The sequence below is a fragment of the Wasmannia auropunctata genome, unplaced genomic scaffold (genome assembly GCF_000956235.1).
Source record: "Wasmannia auropunctata unplaced genomic scaffold, wasmannia.A_1.0 LD336041.1, whole genome shotgun sequence".
NCBI lineage: Eukaryota > Metazoa > Arthropoda > Insecta > Hymenoptera > Formicidae > Wasmannia > Wasmannia auropunctata.
In genome coordinates, this window is record NW_012026849.1 from 331234 (window position 1) to 352370 (window position 21137).

A 21137-nucleotide genomic window follows, 5' to 3' on the forward strand; every position below is an offset into this window, starting at 1 on the left:
GAAGCATTCTATCCTGTTTTACCCACCCCTTCTCTCTCTCTCTCTCTCTCTCTCTCTCTCTCTCTCTCGTGCCCTCCCTCGTGCCGGAACTCTATTCCGACACCCTCGACGTATAATAAACCGAGGTGTCCCGAAACGCGCGCGCTGTTCGTCGCCTGCGCATCGCGAAATACCCTCGTCGCACCCCCTCGTCGGACAGTCCGCAGCGACGGAAGGAACGAAAGGGGCTCCGCAGGATGAACGGAGGGGCAGGGACACAGGGGAGAGGCCACGAGCCCGACCTGAGCCATCGCCAGGAAACTTCCTCTCTCTCTCTCTCTCTCCCGCGCGCGCGAAATCGATCAGATAGTGACGCTCGTGTGACGTCTTGTCAGGACCCACTCCGCAGGGCTCTCCTCCTGCGGTCTTCACGTGGCTAATGAGGGTGTCGCGAACACGTGGAGCACATATATAGGGAATACCTCGCGTCTTACCTCAGGAATGGAATTCCTTGATATATTCAAAGTCAATTTCGAGTCCAATTTGTCCTTTGCTAAAATATCAAAGCGATAGTTTCTTGAAGCTCAAAGAATTTTAAAGAATTCAATTTTCTACATACTAAAGCTGTCAGCTGAAAGTAGTCGGAAGAGAGTCTCGCCAAAGTTTTTCAACGCGAAGCTTGCTCTCGATACGAGCTAATCGGTCCGACAGGAGGATATTTTTTTTTTACTGATACGTTTATCGGTCTGATACACGTTTTTTCTTTAGGCGCTTATCTTTGTTCTCTGGAATATGCAGTTTTCCGCGTACGCTCGCGTTGCGCAGCAACAGATTTATCTCGATGGAATTACGCCCTGAAGAGATATTTACGAGCGATACGATATGCGCTTTAAGGGCATTACGTTTTCCCGTTTCGAATTATGTAACGCGAGTACGACATGTCGCAATTAATCGTGAACAAAGTTAAGATTCAACGAGGCAACTCGCGATTTCCAGCGTTCCCGATTAAACATATCGACGACGAAGCTGCGTTGTTTATTCAGATACGCGACTCGCATATAACATCTTCGGCAATAATATATTTGCGTATATGATTCGGCGCGCCAACGCAACGCTGTCAAAATTTCGCACTTCGATTCGTTTCCGCTTTACGTATGCACGTCGCGTCTATTTGCGTATTCCGCTGCAACTCGGTATCATTCCATATTCCCGATCCTCGGATTAAGTGATAACGCAGATTTATATCCTCACCACCCTATATTCCTCGCTCATCCCTCAGCGAACACCCCTCTGCGTGTGGTTAATCGCTTAAAATCGGCCAACGGTCGCGAATACGCAAGTACGCGAAACACATTCGTTGAGATAAACAGAATTTTAATTGTAGAAGTCCATATTAGCGGCAGACAACCATTAGAAGTTACAATTAACCACATGACAACATTACTTACAACACATATTTTAATATTAAAAAAATTTGTTATACCAAAGAAAGATATTGCAACGTGTAGCTATACTAGATCTAAATTTGTCATATTCAAGTATTTATTTCCAAGAAGAAAATTCAAGCGCAAGAAACTTTTACGACGACAATTCACAGTTCAAAATAGATATGTAAAGAGATTTGCCTTTATTTGCTTCTTTCCTTCTTCCCCCTTCCCCTCCCCCCCCTCCTCCCCCGTTCTCTCTTGTGTGAAAGTGTCGACTTCTCTTCCCGCGTTCTTCCTATCGAGCTGACGGCGAACATCATATTCATTCACCACCGCGTCAGATCAACGGTGATGATATACCTATTACGATTCTCTCAGGACCGGATGCGAGGCGATTATGCAGTAGTCGAGATCGACGTATACGCGTCGACGACGCATGCACGCTCGTCCCCCGCGGTGTCTTCGTCTTGTCCTTCGTCCTGCATCGGCCGGTCGTGCGAGGCGAAGGCTTCTTGCCCCTATAACCGTCGAAGAGGGTAAGGGGCGCGAGCTTGCGCCCTGAGCTGCTCGTTGAGGGGAGCTCTAGGGCGAGGGGCGCGAAGGGAAGAGAGAGAGAGAGAAAGAGCGAACGGAGTGGCGTCAGGTGGGGTTGAGAGGTGAGCTTTTTCGGGGGAGGACGCGTTCGTTCGCTGTAGAACGTGGCTGGTGCAGGGGGTTGTCGCGGCACACTGACAGGAAGGTGGAAAAGAGGGTGGGTGGGAGGGGTAGGGACAGGGGGAGCGTGAGGTATAGTGGTGGCGGTGGTGTTCTTCGGTGGGAGAAACGGTAGACCCGGGCAGTGCAAGCCGGGCTGCCTGCCCGACGATACGGTCGCTCTGTTGGGGGTGTCGCGGTAATTTGTCTCTTTTTTTTTCCTCTGCACGCGCAAGCTGAGCTTGACATTGCTTGTTAAGGACGTTGGCTTCCTCCTCTCTCTCTCTCTCTTCTCTCTCTCTCTCTTTCTCCCTCTATCTCTCTCTCTCTCCGCTTCTCTTCCGGCACGCGCGCTTCCGGCGTGCACGTTTGTCGGGTCGTGTCTTATCGGGGGAGGAAAAAGTGGCCCGCGCTATACCTGTGTCAAGACAATACCGGAGAGCACGTGCATCCGTGCGAATAAAGGGAGCCGAAGAGCGCGCTCGAGGGATCGTACACGCACTCCTACCCTCCTCTTGGAAGCTCCCGTGCTGCCGACAAGTAACAGGTTGGTGTTGTATAGCAACGTCTTTAGAAGCGAGCGATCGCGATCGATCTGTGCGGAGATATGCGGGGGAGGGGGGGGGGAGGGAAGAGGAGGGGTATGTGCATCCTGTGTACGGCGAAGCGATTTAATTATACTGCCACTCTGCTTTCGACGGTTGATTTGAGGATACATACTTAGGGAGAGGATTAGGAATCAAGAACGTAGCCAAATAACGAGTTGGGGATGAGGGCATGATTCGGAAATACCTATATATCCGAGGGAAGTATATACGTGACATATGAGGGATGATAAAGTGTCCAAAATGCAAGCTTTCGCTCAGATCACGCTTTCGTCAGTCACTTTTCCACGCTAATTGACTTACGAACCGTCATCAGGTGGAGACAAGACGCGTGCAAGATTTGAGAGTGACGAGAGATAGTGCATATAATCTGTGTAAAGGTGGCGAGGCACGTAGGACTTTCGGTGATCAATATTCAGGTACGAACTCGTTACAGCTTACGATGGTATATAGATTTTATGTGAGATCAAATCAGAAAATGATATGTTCGAGAGTATACCGCCATTGGCGATCATTGGCGATCTTCCGGTCCGGAAGAACGTTAATTTCGAGTAAGAAGCCCGATCATTTGTTCGTCTAAAATATATCTTTTAACCCTGACGGCCATTTTGTAAATTTTAGCACATTTCGAAAAGAGAAAATAATGTATTTAAGTCCTGAACACAGCACATCATGATAAACATCATATGTTATCTATGACGTTATTTATAAATTTAATTCTTGTTTCTTTATTCTCATATATAAGTATAAAATATATTTATTTGTAACAAAAGAACAAAGAATCGAGAAAGTTAATGAATCTATAGATAATTGTTCGTAATTTTGTAATCTTTAATTTATAGAATATGGAATTGAAAAAATGAATAAAATAAGAAAAAATAAATTCTGTAATCGTAAATGTGCTTTTAGTCAAATTTTAGATGTCACGTTCCAATTAACTGCAAGTAGGTACTGCAACCAACTGATACATTGACGACAGTAAATCGGGATTTCGTGCCATGGCGGTCAGTGTTCGATAATCGATTGATTTGCTGCGAAATGCAGCTGTTTGTTTTCTGGCGAACAGAGTTAATGAGGTGATAGATGACGAGAGCGATGGATGACGCTTGGTGCGGTTATCGCGGTCGGTCTCGGGCCGCGCCAACTTGATATGATATAAGTTGGCGAGTTCCGTGCTAAGTAACAGGTTGCCCCGGTTGTCGCAGATTAGAGCGAGAGATTTGTTTCGTGTCAGTCTCGGCTCTGCGCGCGCGAGTATACGATACGTAATTAAGTTACACGCGTAACAAGCGAGCCGGGGTTGAACTCTCGGAGGCTCGGCTCGGCGCCAGTCGTCCTTCAGCTGGGGATCACGCCGCACCAGCTGCGTCGCGCGCCGCGTATTTTACGCCATTCTTAATGACGCGCGATCGAGCGCGCCTGATTTCGCTTGAAACCCGTTAATTTCCCCCCGTTAAATTGGAAGCCTCCGAGTGCAATTTGAGTAACAGGTTGGCGTTCCCAAATCCCGACGTTAGGTCCATCAAGACAGCGGTTGCGACACTTCGTAACTGCAAACGCCGGCGGTTTGTACAATTAGCGCGGACACGAGTGGCGTGGGATTTTGAAGGGATTTGCAGGTAGAGTTGTGCATTAAAACAAACGTATTAAATGTCGCGTGCATTTGATATTAATATAACGACTACTGCACGCTTGCTGTCGCTCAAATATGCGTGCTTGATTACAATTTTGTTTATCATCGTCGAATGTTGAAAGAGAGAGTTTATGCTCGCGCCGTAATTGTCGTGTATCTCGAAAACGCGAGAATAATAATTATTATTATAGAAATAATTATTTTCAATGTCCCATGAGAAATTATATATTTCAATATTAAATCGGATAAATGTTGCCTTTCCACTATACGTGTATACAATTACATTTGATTGCAATAATTCTCCTTTTTTTTACACACACGTGACACCTTAAAGAGATCAGGGGAGGCTTGTACATTATAGGCGGTTTTATAGCTGTACGAAACTTTTCTTGTTTGCCCCGCGATATCCCATTATGACGCTTATTGTTCTTATATTGTGACGGCATAAGAAGCGGAACTTCTTTTACGTGATCTTGTGTAAGCTCATGGCCTGAATATGAAGAGTATCATCTAACTTTATGTAACGCGAGAGATCGCAGCGATGACGGTATTATTGCGATCCATTTGCCTTTATATGTATTTATTCGAGATCCTGCAGAGATAACGATTCCGCGCTCTTCACTTTCTCGCTTGGTTGTTCCTATCTGTCAGCAAATGAAACAAATTTGAATAATGAGAGAAAATGCACGTCGATAACGCAATATCAATTCCGATGCGACAGACTCGACAAGATTCCGACGCGTAGGCTCTTGTGACAAATAATGACTTGCGTTTTTCTGGCTCGCTCATTCGTGGAACTCGACATTCGGGAAGTTTCGTTCGAGAATTCCTCCATTATACCTTTAATTAAAACAATTTTAAATGAACAAATTTAGGCAAAATGAATAGCTGATATTATAACCGCAAACGCTGGCGAAATTTTATTAACGGTCAATTTTCGTCGAAAAATGACGTTTCCGCAAGTTTAATTAAAACGTCAGTTACCACGCGCCGTGTGAAAATGATCGTCGGTGAATTAAAAAAAAAAAAATCAGCGAAACCGCATTTCACGAATTTGTTGAATAATGGCTGAGGTCGAACGCATGTGTTTGCGACGAGAGCTAGAATCTGTTTCTCGTGCGTTTGATTGCGTTCGTATAATTTCAAATTTTACATTCGCTCGTCCGTAAACGGTCGCGTAAAAATAATAACGTTAATTAATTATATATATATATACATATATACGAGGAAACAATTGATGTGATATATTTCGATATCTAATATTGTCAGATGAAATTATATTATCTCGTACACTTTTAATTTCGAGCGAAATTGATTGAAGCGGGAGAACAGCTGCTCGACTGAGCTATGTCAAAATGAAAGTTGAATAGCCGTCGTGACCGAATTTTTGTTAAAGCGGCGGCGGTTTCGTTATTGGCGAGTCAATAGCGGCTTCAATAAGCGAACGTTAACGTGGCCACACCACACAGCCATCGAGAACCAATAAATTCAACGTAGCACAGAGTTGCGCAGCCGCTGGCGGGATACCAACGGAGAAGCTGAGGCGCGTGTATATATATCCTCACAAAGGTAATGTTTCCGCGGCGCCTTTTCTCATTTCGCAAATTGGCTTCCAGTTTCGCGATTCAAACTCGCGCGAGCTCGCCCGTTTCCCGCATCTATACCGCGGGGATTGCGAGCGCGCGCGCAACTTTACGGGCCTTACAGAATTTTACCATCGACTCCGAAAAAGCAAATCCGAGTGTACGGTGCTTTTCGGTAAGCGCGCGGGGATATAAAAGATCGTCGAAATATCCTTCCCGTCACTTTCCAGATTCCCCATGGGGGGAGGAGGGGGACGTCGTTCGATCGCCCGGAAATGAAGTGTCGACACACGACTTAATATTTGAAGGGGCCGCGCAAGCTTTCTTATTTACGGTCGCACGCGCACGAGTTCAACAAAAACTATCACGAATCTGCGAACTGCCCCGAGCGCGCGGCTACGGAAATATTGAACTCTCGCGGAACTTCTTTTGTAATTCTTCCACGTAACTTTGGAAATTGGACGTAGTCGCATGAGATTGTGCTCACGCATAAAAATGTTACCTCGCACACGCGTGCGGACGACACACACGAGCGCGGTTAGCGTAGGTAGGTTCTTGGATTCTTATATAAAGATGAATGAGAAAGAAATTGGAGGATTTAGTCGAAAAATGAGACAAGTGGTAAAGAAAAGTCTATTTTAAAGAAAATTTCACAATATCTTTTTTTCTTCAATATTGGACTGCAGACGCATAAAGATTGTAATAATGCAATCGGCAATGTTCGCATAATATAATACAAAACACGCTCTCGAGAAAGAAGATAAATAAGGAGACTAATTTATGGCACCTACGCTTGTATCTGTGTAAAGAAAAATTGTTATAACTTGTAATTTAAAAATATGTTGCATTCACACCATTTCTTTCCATAAAGTATTTTTTCTCAAGGAAACGTCTATACACGAAGAAAACTCAACGACTCGCACAGCGATTGAGTTGCTTCGAAAGCTCGAGTCGCAATAATGATAACACTCAAGCATATTTCTAAAGGAAGAATAGTGCGATTTATATGAAACGAGGTCGGTAAACAGCAAATAGCGAGTCTCACATTGGACGTTCTCGTTTTTTAAGCTCCTCTGAAAGGAAGAAGGTCAGGGTTAGTGTCATCGTTCAAAATGCAATCGGCTCCACAGTCATTTCCCACGCAAGTACGCATCGCTTGCGAGGAAGGACGAACGCAACAATTCGACATAACTTTGATTTCGATTTCATTTAACTCGTCATACAACTTGTTTAATTAGCATATTTGGAATATTTCTATTTTAAATTTCAAAGAGTTGAAATAAATTCTAATGCACGTATAATCAGAATTGTCTTTTAAATCATATTTTGCTGCGTTACATTTGATTTACATATTTTACAATTACATATGTTTTTATATTGTAAAAGATTTCAAAATATAGGTTTATATTTTTAAGCGCGCCGTATTTTTTAAAAAGATACCATATATATATGCTTTTCAGGTTGCGCAATTCGTAGAAGCTTTTTAAAGAATTCTTGGTCAGCTCGCTGTAAGACAGAGAAATATAATGCTTGCATAAGAACCCGTTATTTTGCTCGAAAATATTAAGAATCTGCACATCTCGGTTCCACATTTATTCTTCAAAAGCAATGAATGCAATAAGATCAATAAGAAAATTTATTCCGCGCACGGATTCCGATCGCAACTAGCATAACTGCCTAGAGCATCCGCCAATTTCGAGCGAGCACGTTTTGTGTGCGCTACAAATCAAATTACAATAAGATGTATTCCAAATACGTGCTCTCAGCTGTAAACCACCGCGGCATCGCGAAATTTAATAAATACGATGAAAATTCGTGTGTACACCTTTTCGAGAGGCACGCGGCGCTATAAGAAATTAGACATTAGACTGTATTCGATCAGTCGGCACGAGAGACGCTGAGAAAGACATGCGTAATCGGGTTTTGTCGAAAGACCCGCGCGAGCTCGGAGCTGCGAGCGCGCGAATTAATTTGACTCGCGTCAACGTCAAAAGCACGCGGCGATAGTTGCTTTCGCCTTCTCGTATACATACGCTGTTCAATTTCGTTCCTCGCCGGCGAATATCCGCGCGGCTCGCGCTCGGCAAACACAAAGGCAGACAACACTCGGTAACGTCTCTAACGCGCGCACTACCCTTTCCGCCTATTCCATTTTTTTTTCTTTTTTTTTTCCCCCGTAAACTCGCGATCGCTCCGGAGAGCGGTATTGTCTCACGCAATTCTTTTGAAAGCGTCACGATGGATATTGCGAGGAACGGGCAACGCGTGTTTCGTGCTGCTCGTCTTACCCTTAATAAACCACACACTCGACCACACACCGAGCCCTTGTATATACGCTTTTGTTCCTCCGCCGCCGCCGCCGCCGCTTCTATCTCTCGCGGTGGACGAGCACATGAAAAATTCAAGCATCTCCGGTCTTCTCGGAGCCTTCGTAGGGGTTGATGGTATGTGCCGTGCGCACACGGTTATTGCTATCCTTTTGAGCGAAGTATCAGTTTTGATTGCGTGTAGGAGTTAATTAACGTTGCGAGGGATAACAAGGAATTTTACGTGTAATAATGTTGCGGTAATAAAGTTTGCACTATATATGATTTCCTCTGTGGGTGGACGATAACGCGATCGTATTATCCTTTCCCCTTTGCATAGGTTTAATTACGAACATGCGAAATTACTAACGCATTTTCTCAATAAGAAAACGTTTCGCGATCGAGTGATAGAAAATGTTCTCGAATTTTGATTCCGGGATGATTGGGACGTCGGAAGAGATTTCGTGAATGCATCTTGAAAATCATCTCAATTTCGGATTAATCTTAATTGCAAAGCGAACCGAGCTTCACGTTATTCGTTAAGTCTCTAAAGCTTTCAAAAGTTTAAAACACTTTAAGCTTATGAACATATATATATATATATATATATTGAAATTAACTTAGAAATCTTATAACTTTGGATTTTTTTCCGATATTTAATTTCTAAATAAATGAACTTATTAAAAAAACAGTTTACGAATTAGTTTAATAAATATTCATACGATATTCCGATTCCTATCAGACAGTGTCGAGACACTGATTTGTGTTGTACATCTCAAACGTTTGTGTACGTCGGATGAAAATGGAAAATACGTGTATCGATTTGCATGCAGCCTATCCTCGGAACGCTCCAGCGATTATCCTACAAAGAAAGTGTGTCAACGGCACGTCTCGAAATTCCCTTTTTATCGTATGTCATCGGGCTGCCACGTTTCGGCTCACGCTCGGATTGTGCGGTTTTATTCGTGCATAAAACGGATAGGGGAGGTACCAACGCGTACTAACGTCACTATAATGCAAACGCGCGCAGTCAAAGAGTTAATTCGAAAGTTTTATATCTCAATCTTGTTTGCGAAACTACCCCCATAACTGTCTCTATAACATTCACTATGCAAAAATTGTACCGCGATTACTAGCTTTGCGCTTATTGCAGCCTCATGATGACCCTGTCGGAAATCTCTCAGGCAGCATTCTTCGTTTTTTTCCGGTATTTCAAAGTGCACCGCATTATAAAAATTTACAATTTTATTAATTAAAAGACGATTTTATAAATTTGAGAAAACGCGAGAATGTTACGAGAGCTGATAATAACATAGGAGCCAGCCTTCGAATAGGCTGAAACGGTAGATCCTCCGTACTGATCGAGTTTTCGTCGCATTCTATCGATAACAATTGGCGCAATCATGATTTCGTAATTGGTCTATACGCGCTTTAATATACTCGAAGCGCTACTTGAAAAGCGAGATATCGCATGTACGTATTGACGAATGAAAAAAAAAAACAGTAGATGATCCTCTTTTACAGCAGCGAACATTCGTTCGCAGTTGTATATTCGGCAAACGGGCAAGTGCTCTCGCATCGATTTTTCCACGGCCGTTGTTTATTACGCGCTCGCGTTTCACACGGTGTAATTGCTTTGTATTGCCCGGCGCTTTATACATCCGCTACTAATGAAGATTAATAAATAATAAATGTTCAGCCAGAGAAACTGTAGTGTACCATCCGACCAAAGTATTACGCACGTATAATGATTGATGATGCGATACGACTATTTGATACGATTACCTTGTAGAAAATACTGCAGTTGAAATAGTAATAGCTTGCCTTTGAAATCGAGCAATTTTCCAGAGGAATAAATAAATAATAGAATATACATTTGAGAATTTTTATGCAAAGCAACGATATTTTTCATTCTTTGTGAATGCCCGTTAAATTGAGAGATTTGCAAGTCAGATTCAACATCTTATACAAATCACTCACTGCTCTGAATTGCGTTTTAAGATACGGCAACTTTTTTTTCTTACACGAATATATTGCCTGTTGCCAAAAAAAAAAAAATTTATAAAATCTGATGCAGGAAGGTAGGTTTCTTTTCTTGTTACACCGACGATGTAATTTACATCTTGACGAAAAACCAATGCAGATAAAGTACATAATTAATGATCCGAAGTTCGCAATCATCTCTCGAGATTGTACCCGGCTGCCGTGTCGCGGAGTAATTTAACTTTTTTTTTTTTTTTTTAAGATAAGTTGCTCAAAGGAATCTGATATAGATGCGAGACAAATCGTAATCGCGTGCACTTCTAGTTTAATGAGGTCGCCCTCGTAGCTTAAGTTAACGTTTCTCGCAACCGAGGAGAGCGAATGAGTGCCATGAATATAGGTATATAAATCTCGGATTGAGATCGCCAGCTGGTGACGTACGCAGCACGTCTCTTTAACAGCTAATAAGCATTTATGCTTCGTTACTAAATTTACATGTTGAGAAAGAGATTTAGCCTCGCCTTTGTTCTCTGCAGGTTTTGTTGAATTCGCTTTTTGCCGGTTGCAGAAGCGTGAGCGAATTCGCGCATGTCGTGTCTGTCGCGATTTTTTTTTTTCGATCGCCGCAAATACCTCCTTCTTGATGAGCAAAATTGATTGCGTTTTTAATCGGATTTATATCCAGAAGCGCAAAACTAAATGACGTAATAAATACTACTTTATGGACGCTCATTGAATTAAGTATCGTTGAAATTCCGGATTAGCATAAAGTTCTCCGTTACGATACTCGATAAATTTAATATGCTGGAATCAAATTTACAAACAAAAAATATAGGATTATTCATAAGGTTATTAATATTAATGCAACAAAGTGTATACATAATTCAAGTCAATATTCCCTCTAAAAATATATTTAATTAATTTATGTAAATTAGCTCCAATTATTTGCAAATTTCTTTTTTAGAATTTTCCATAAAATCTTGTATGAGACAAATAATTCGCACACATTCACGTTTGAGATACACAATTAAAAAAAAAGTCTATTACATGTGCCTTCTAAATTCTCGTTGTTGAGATCACGTCGGGCGGAAGTCTATTTTTTCCGAATTGCGCAATCGTATGTTGATTCCGAGAGGTACGTTGCATTGAAAAGCGAAACGACTATTTGCGTTCAGACAGCGTATGATTAAAAAAAAAAGAGAGAAAAGAAATCGTTGCCATGGGTACATTGCACTGAAGAGCATTTCTGGACGCCGTCAACAAGAAAAGAATTTGACTACTATTAAATGACGAACGGCTGTTAACAATTATTTCTGCAGGCATATATTTTACATTCATGTACATATCTTTAACGTTAATTCTTGAACAAAGAACCTATTTGTACGAGATTAATGGCCTTAACAGATCAAGCCAACGTGCATAGCAAGATCGCGGATGCGGCGGCTCTCTTGTAAGGAAACAACCCCGATTTATCATTTCGCTGTCATAAAACGTATTGCCGAGTGGTCGGGCAATCTTTGTCTCGCCGAATATCTTAAACTCGTAGATTTTCCCGGCTTAGTGTACATGGATGAATTTATGAGGTCGTGAAGGGAAAAGCGGCAAACACCCCGACGAGCTCTGCAGGCGTCGGTGGCTCCATCGCGCTGATCTATGATATTCCCGAATTAATTCTATGTAAATTACCGTACGGCATCGCAAGTCGCGATCTCTGGCATTTGGTACCCGACGAGATCATGTAACTATTGCACCGTGCCATAACGCTGAAAATAAACGGTCGAGTCAATAAAAACGTGCATGACGAACGCAGCGTAATTTAAATAATTATTAATACCATTTAATTTGTTTTGATTCTCCGTATAAAATAAATTAAACGTTTCAAATTTCAGGAGCGTATGCGCCAACAATTTTGCCTCTTAAATATTTCATAATTCATTAAAGACATCGACGTTATCAAAATCAAATTGTGAAAATATAATGCTGCAGACAAATTGAGTAAAATAAATCCTCTCTCTTTCTCTTCTCGTTTAAATATATCACTTTTTTTTAAATGCACCAACAATTCTTTTGCATCATTATTAATAATGGCATTAAAATTATGGTCGGTATTCTAAAAGCGAAATTATATATTTCTTTTAATTATAGCAATCGACTAGTTAAAATTATTTACGCTGTGCATTCTCATATCTTGCCTTCGCTCCCCCGGTTCTTTATTAAATTCGCGGAAATTATGGTTTGTGAGTTCGCACTTGTCGTTCGTTAGGCCACCCCTGAAAATTACCACAGGTAATTTCCGTGCTGGGTGTGCATCGTCCTGGTTATTTACCGCAAGAAGGTCACCGGTTGACCCAGTTTCTCGATCCGGGACATACGCGATCACGCGTTTCTTCTCTCTCGCTTCTCTCCCGCGCAACCATTCCTACTCGATCCGTTGCCCGTTACGAGTCGGTTCTAAGAACGTCAATTACCCGTCAGGAGCCAGGATTAAATCGAATAAAAATGCAATTATCGCGACACCGAGCGTTTATTGCGCGCGGTATTAAAACGGATAGCAAATGAAACGAGAAGAAACAAGTGGCTGTGGTTGACGCTTTTCGTGAGCATTAAAACAAGGTGATTAAAAAAAAAAAAAGATTAAACGATAGTTTCGATAAATGTTAAATATATTAAAAAACGCAATATATTGATATCTGTATAAAATCAGAATATGAGACAAAACGAACGTTTTATTGAAATTTTTATTAATAGTCGTTTTTACCGAAGTTTTTGTTAACGCATAACTCTAATGTACTGGACACGAATTATTGTATATTCCACAGGTTAATTATCAGTTTTTGTTTTAATTAACTGTTAGTATAATTATCTTTTAACATCTCTTGCTCAATTATCTCGGCGCAAAATGGATAAAGATATTTCGATTTTTGTTTGTAAATTTTTCAATTAAAATTAACGGGTTGAAATTTATTAAACCATTTATTTCTATAATTTGCAAATCATTTTAGCTTATGTAATATATTTTTGCGTTCAAAAAATATTTCTTGGCAAATTCTCCAGTAAATTTATGAATCATAATGATAAATAATCTACACATTTCTTTTTAATTTATCAGAAATACATTGACAATTCATATTAATCAAAAATTTTGTAAAATAATGATATGAATTTAAGAAAATAAATTTTTTCTGATCTCTATTTCTTTTACATTTTTTAATTTAAAGTTTCTCTGAACAATATACATATACAGATCAATTTTCTCAACATTAACAGAATAATGCAACATGAGTTTAGAAACAAGGTCAAAATATCATCATTAATTGTTTTTTTGCCGAAATATATTGTATTATTAAATAATATTTAAATGTGTAATTAAATTGCGTGCTTTGATATATTATTATGTTTATATAATACGTATTTAGAGCTTTATGTGAATCTTGTAATTATTACACAGCTATAATATTTCACGATTATTTTACACAACTACATTTTAATATGGCGTGTACACTGGATCTGCTTTAATGTAGAAGGTGCGTTATTGTCAACAGCATTGTTTCGCAGGATGCAACAAGGCCGGCGAGTGCCCCAGTTTTGCATTTCAAGGCGCATGATGATTACTTATTCCCCTCGGAGCGTCGATCGATACGCGCAGACGACGAGCCTCATCTCCGAAAATGTATCAACGTTCTGGTATCGACGTTCTGTTGATCAATTACAATACAACGTGCGATTACGCGCTCAATTGTAAATTGGGCACATTTATGTCGCCATTGATTGTCGAGTAAAGGGAGAGAATGGTCGACCTAAATCTCGCTTGCGCCGCGGTTCGTTTAGAGAACGTTATCTATTCCTCTTCTCCTTCCTCTCTACCCGTCAACTTAGAAAATGATATTTATGTGACTATTAGCACTTCTAAATCACGCAGAGAGCGGAAGACGACCAAAGAAAACTTTTCAACGAACTACCGCCCAAGAGATTCTCTTCTAAAATACTTGCTAGCAGATAATGCATCTTCACATGAATTTATCCCGTAAATTCTTTAAGCAGCAGTTTATTCGAATTAAAGGTGTAAATGTAGACGTTACAATATATATATATATATATAGAGATATATATATATATATATAGTTTTATAAAAGTTTAGAGAAATAATAAAGTAAGATAAAGAGAAAAATGTATCAATACAAAACCTGGCTGAAAAAAATGTTGTCAAATAACTCTTAACTTTCCTGCAAACTAAAAATATTGTCAGTTTTGTCATTTTCGAGTCAATTGAGAGTACCCAGATACGCGAGAGTGTCACGCGCCGTAAGATCGAGCGTGTTCGATAGAAGAAGAGTTGCGTCATGTTTATTGCATCTTCCCCGAGAAAAATATCTCAAGGAGTCGCGCCTAGTGTGCGTAGTTGTTGTTTGGTAAGACGATACGCTTTTTCAAACCACTTTCTACGTAAAGAGCAAGAAGATGAAAGAAACCCTCCTTTGCGGATCATTGAAGGATAAAAATATGAGAGACTATGGCACGTCTCAGCCTCATCTTCTCTAATGGCATATAACTTCCTCGTAGGCATGTAACATTCTGTTTATTCGAAGACATACCAAATGTAGAAGTGTCATAAATATCACATTAAATTAATATTCGGGTCAAGAATAATACTTTTGGGCGTTTTCAATAATTAAAAACATCACGGTGTTTGAATTTAAAAGACTATAAAGTGTTTAAAGCTGAAATATCTTTTATTATCAAACGTTTGTTTTGGAAAAGATGCTTCAAATATAAACGTCTTCTCCACTTCACTTTTTACAGTGTAAAAAAAATGATAAACGGTCAGAAAACAGAAAACGCTTCAGAATTGTCTATAATAAATGCGTAAGTATACCACGCCGATTTTTTAGTACGATTTTTCTTCACGTATTGTATTTTTACGTATAATTTTCAAATATATATATAAATTGTAAGTCTATAATTAGTAAGTTAATACTTGTTTTTACGAAGATAAAATGTTTCTACTTTGTAGTAATAAAAAAAGGACAAATTTTCGGAGCATCATTCCGATAAATTTTCTAAATTTTGACGTGACACATCTGTGGATAAGTTAAAAATTGCGATGTTTACGACGGATGTCGGTATTGAAATGCAATAAACTTTATAATAACTTTATAACTTTATATTAGCTCTTTTTTGCTGTCGACCCAGAATTTATCCCCTTCATACAAGCCTGTACAAAATGAATAAGCGAAACGCACGTAATGTGGAATGAGTTCGCGTGCTTGTAATTTCGAACACCTGTAGCTAGAACGATCTATAAACAAGCAGACCTGAAATTCATTTGCTCCTTCTACTTTCATTATTGTCGACTGAGGAAAACGACGTAATTCGAGAGAACTGACATTGATAATATTACACTAATAATTATGGATTTATGAATTTTTCTTGACAACTTCAAAATTGGAAATATTTATCCATATTTAAGTGAATGTCAATTCTTTATTTCTATTCTAATTAGATACTAAAAAATTAATTCGCAAGAAGCTATCAGATGTTCACAAAATCTTTATAAACATTGATTCGAAAATATAAATTTCTTCATTTTTTATTTTAGCTAAAAAAATTTTTTCTAAATCGACAAAATAAACCACCAATAAAATTATAATTATATTATAATAGCCCCAAAAAACTAATTCGCAAAAAGTTGTCATTTTATAAAAATCTTTAAAAATCCTTAATTAAAAAATATTTCTTGATATTTTAGTTAAAAAAAAAGATTTCAGATCGATTAAATAAGTTAGTCATTTGTATTATGCGAACGTTTATATATACATTATTATAATTTCTAATTTATTAATCATATAATTGAAGTACTTTTAAGGGAGTTCAGCAAATTGTTTCAAGGAAAATGCTAACGCCTGCACGTCACCGACATCTTTTTCAAGAATAAAAATCTACTAGTACTGGTACTTTCGGACACCTGTAGGCTATATTGATCGGCTGGGGTCGGTCGACAGCCCTCGACCTCGAAACCACCCTTTCGAGGCGGGAGCGAAATTCAATCCTCTTTCCCTCTTTACCTCGGTCGCTAACACAGCCTCGGGTTCGATTCGCGCCGAGGCTGTTCGCGCCTCTCCGGAGAGAATTTTCTTCCGATCGCGGGGTAACCACGCCTTCGTTACGCGTGTCATCTATGTACAATACTTTCAGCGGACCTTGAAAGCGGCCCTAATATCGAGCAGCATAAAACAACATTGTGATAAGGCAGGGACTGTCATCGCGTCACATGAGCTCACATTTTGTTACATCGTATCGAATAAGACGTAAAGAGATCTAAATAAATTGGAGATATACGAATCGTTATGATATTTTGTCAATGTCCGGGTAACTCCGGTATATACGCCGCACCTATTAAAAACTTAATTTATCAGATATTATTAATTATGTTTAAGATAAATGAACTATACCAGTAAAAACTTTAGACTGTCTACTACTATGAAAAAAATATTAGGAATCTAAAATATTTATTTTTTATATTAAAAAAATTCTTTAAACCCTTGCATTTTTGTTAGTATAAAAATATGGGTGGGTTATACGGCTACTCACGGGTGGGATGAATAATTAAAAAAAAAAAATACAAATAATCTAAATAATAGTAAATAACACGTGAATTGATAACGTAATTTGCATTTACTTATAAATAATAATAAATAAATAAAAAACGTATTATCACAAATTATGAATAAATACATACTGCATAAATATACACATAAATGAATATTATGATTAATGTATTGTAAAGGACGTATTATCACGTATTATTATTTACATTTATATTTATAAATAAATAATAGAGCGTTTGTGACGATATAAATCCCACGCGCCTAAAAATGCCGTATGTTCCAAACAGGGATATACGAGACAATAAACTAAACAAAGAATACAAGAGCTAAGTACTTGTATTTTGCTATACTCTATCCTTTACAATTCCTTTACACTTATGTACCACGAAATAACCACGAAGCCTTTTACATTTCCTACAATAGTCATTTTATGTAGATTATAACTTATGGTTGCGCCACTTATTACAGTGATAAATCGATTTAACTTACAATAATTTTATAAATATTAACAGTAAAAAACTGAAATCATAACGCAATACTAATATAACATAAAGGTATGTAACAGGTGTGGTTGCGAGAAAATTACTTTTACTTCTTCTATTTTTTATGACTTCTGCGGCATAAATCCTCGCACGGCGTTTATACCGGAGTTACTCTACGTATATCTATATTGTAACTATTTTGAGTGGCGTGATGATTAACAATGATGTGGCTCTTTCGAGCTTTCAAACGTTTTTCTGAAAAATAACTCGCGCTTAGAGAACTTCGCAAGCTCGGCCAGCGCGTCACGTGTTGCTTTGTTTTCGCATCGCACGCATAAGTTATTAGTCAAAGTTGTCCGCGAAGTTGCTCGTAACTGGACTGACTTTGAAGCTTGAGGTATCTCCGCAAGTTATGCTGCCGAGTATCGGTTTCCTCGCACGTTGTATGCAGCTGTTATTCCCGCTGCATATTTAATATCAAAAACAAACCGTCCGACTTTGAATAATTCACCATGGTCTTCCTCCTTAATATCGCTGTTCGATCGTTTTAATATCGAAAGCACGATACAATCGTGTTAAGCATATTTATCAAACGTATATAATAAAATAATTCGTATCTGAAATTAAATTCTGATTATTGCTAATATTGATTCAAAGACCGTGGCTATAATCTTCTAACATCCAATGTAAAATTTATTTGCGCAATTTATTTAAGTATTAATTTTATGCTGCAGAATCAAATTGTATTATATAAACTTGTACTATTTGTATTATATAAACTGAAACAAATCTAGAGCATCGTACGGAAATAAAGTCTCATGTTGTTTCAAGAAGTGCTTATAGCTAATTAAATCCCGCATTCAAATATTTCGTGTTTACTCAATTGTGCAAAAAAAAAAGGAGCCTCGTTCGCGCGAGTGTGCGACCGAGCGAATTACCGAATTCACGTTATCACCACTCGATGCACCTTTTGTTAAGCAACCGCGAGGTATTTGTAAATTTGAGGGCGTAGCCGATCGTATCGTGACTCGCACGATGTATATCCGAGGGTCGTAGTCACGTGAGATCGCGAGAAATGTGCCTGTCGTAAAGTTTTCAATGAGCTTATACCGGGGGTTATCACGCGGACGCGATCGAGTCCACGCGAAACACGCCGTAAAATACGCGGGACGGACGTCGCGATAACATTATCGGACACCAGGGTCTATATACACCCCGCCGTGCGTATCCCACGCACACCTCTCTCTGTACGTATCTTCCTTTTACGACTCCATCTCGAGATACTCCTCGATTCCTACACCTAACCCACCCTCCGTGGAAGCGGCTTCCCGCGCTCGGCATATTTCAACTATACGGATCGTAAAAACGCGTTGCGGCGGCATGCCGCTGTCTATGATAATTTAAGAGAGAATTCGCGTCTTATCCCGCGAACGATGGAGCGGTAGTAACCTCCCTTTTTTTCCCCGCGAAAATCTCGCGAGGGCTGTTGGCCTGGTGATTAATGCGATTCTCGTCGAGATTGCGTCTTCGCGCGCGCGCGCGTCTTTTGGCAGAAATACGAGTAATATACGTTATATATTCACGCGCGCGAGCTTGGTGTGCCGCGATAGCGCCGACGATTTAAAAGTATGCGGTTTCACACCGGTGATGGTGATATTAGCAGAAGAATGAAAATGGTCGGAAACATAAAAAAAGGGACAACGATTTATACTTCGCGAGAGTTTTTATCGTAAATAAGTGTCGTAAGAGGAATTGTTATCCGTTCTTTAATCTTTCCAGGTCGTTTATATAAGCTTATTTATCTTCCAGACATTTTACGGAACTCGGAGACAATTCAAATACACGGTATACACGCTCTATTATTTATTAAAGAGAAAAATAAATCACGCCTGACACTTTGACATTAACTGCCCTTTTTACACACGCAATCTTCTCGTAATATTCTCGTGCCTGCGTTTACCGCGTTGAGAGTAAACAGGAGGGGTACGATCAGCAGCTGCAAGCTGTCGAAAATTCCGCGATCAATAACGACTTGATGAGAGTTTTTGAATTTCTCATGATGTACTTTCGCTTTAATGTCTCAGAAAATATCAGCCATGCACACAGACTCGCGGGTCGAATACGCGGCAATCTGAGGGCAAAGTACGGTAAGTGACATGTGATGGATGCGACGCAAGCTGGGAATTGCAATGTCAATACTTTCGAAATTCCCGTAACTTATAAAGCCGGACAACTGATTTTTTTTTTCTAACACCTCCCATCGTGATTTATGAGTTTGGTGTTTGAAATTTCTTGCGATAAAATATGATCCTCGGTGTAGCACATTGTTCGCAAACTCTGGAACTGGACTTTTCTTTTGGAAAAAGACAACGTTTATTCGCTAGGACAAAAACCGTGTTGAAAGAAGCAAAAAAATTTCGCAGCGTATTCAACAGTACCTTCAATACTTTAGTATAAATTACTGGTAATCTAAAAGTGATCTCAAAATTTTTTATAAGTGTTTTATTTAAAAATGCATCAGAAAAAATCATGCAATATACAATTCAAAACTGTAATTTTTTCTGAGACAAAATCTTAAATATTTTGTAAATATTTAAGAGATTCAGTTTTCTCGTGTTTTTTTATTTAGGACCTAAAATAATCTAAAATTTGGTGTATGTGTGTGTGTGTATGTGTGTGTGTAATCAATTATCATATTATAAAAAGTTATTATATGTTATACAATAATATTATATTTTCTATTCCTCGCTTGATAATATTCTGAAAGTGTTTTATAAAAATTTCAAAACAGTAATTATTTTAAATGGTGCATAAACTGTAGCAGGTTTTTTTCCAACATATAATAATTTGCATTTTTATAAAATACACATTTAAATGTAAAATGACATGGCAAATGGTAAAATGAATACAAGATTGGTGTTTACATTCGTAAAAACGAAGAATAAAATGTCACAATCTTGAGAACGGATTTAATGTGATCCTGCTGAACGCAAGAGTGCCAAACTGAAATTGCAGCCGCGGGCTTTCGATAAATTTGTCGCTACGGAAAGGAAGCGACGTCGTTGTAACGAGATTTCAAGCGCAATGTAACGAGATATTGTTGCCACGTGCTTGTCCCCCAAATTGAACCCTGTTTCTCTCTCACGGCGTGCCGCGACATCGCCGGTGAAAAAAATATACGCAGTTCTTTTTTTACCATCGTATCGTGGTTGCAATTCCGCATGTGTATGTACGTCCCTAGGGAACAGGTATGTGAAATATACGGAGTTTCGCGATCCAGTCCAGCCGATCACGGTGTCACCCGTTTCCTCGTAACGCGCGACGTCCTCTCCGCATATGAAATACCACCTGACTTTTTTTTACCGGATAAACCGCTCGCGTACTCGAAATATTGCTGGAATTGCGAGCTAAAGTTCGACTCGTCACTCGAATAACTTCAAAAATATTCAAAACCACTAAATTTATATTCAACATACGAAGTATTGCGAAAGAAGTCTTTTAAAGAATTTTAATTCCGCTATTTTATCTATCATAAAAGAAAATTGTTATCTATCACATAATTGAGTAGTTGTTTCCCAAATTCGCGTCTTGCCGAAAAAAACTGTACCTACCAGAAATGCTGAAAGAATTTTTAAAATATTTACAATAAGTAAGGCAGATGGGAATCGGCGTGGTTATTGGTACGCAATATTTAATTTAACATACATAAAATTTACTTTATTCTAAAAGCCACACGTTTCTTATCTTTTTCAGCCATCTTCACTGACAATTTACAATAATTACACCTAACTCTCGCTCTTAGTTTCTTAATGCGTGTATTCTTCCACGTCTAGTTATAACT

General features: G+C 39.2%; 1 protein-coding gene across 1 annotated transcript in view; it reads left to right on the forward strand.

Annotated features, from left to right (window-relative positions):
- Window positions 1-2245: 2245 nt before the first annotated feature.
- Window positions 2246-21137, forward strand: part of LOC105451885 (regulating synaptic membrane exocytosis protein 2) — a 176108-nt gene continuing 157216 nt past the window's right edge. Inside the window, 1 exon segment of the mRNA XM_011692600.1 lies at window positions 2246-2646. The gene's annotated coding sequence lies outside the window, so the exon portion shown is untranslated.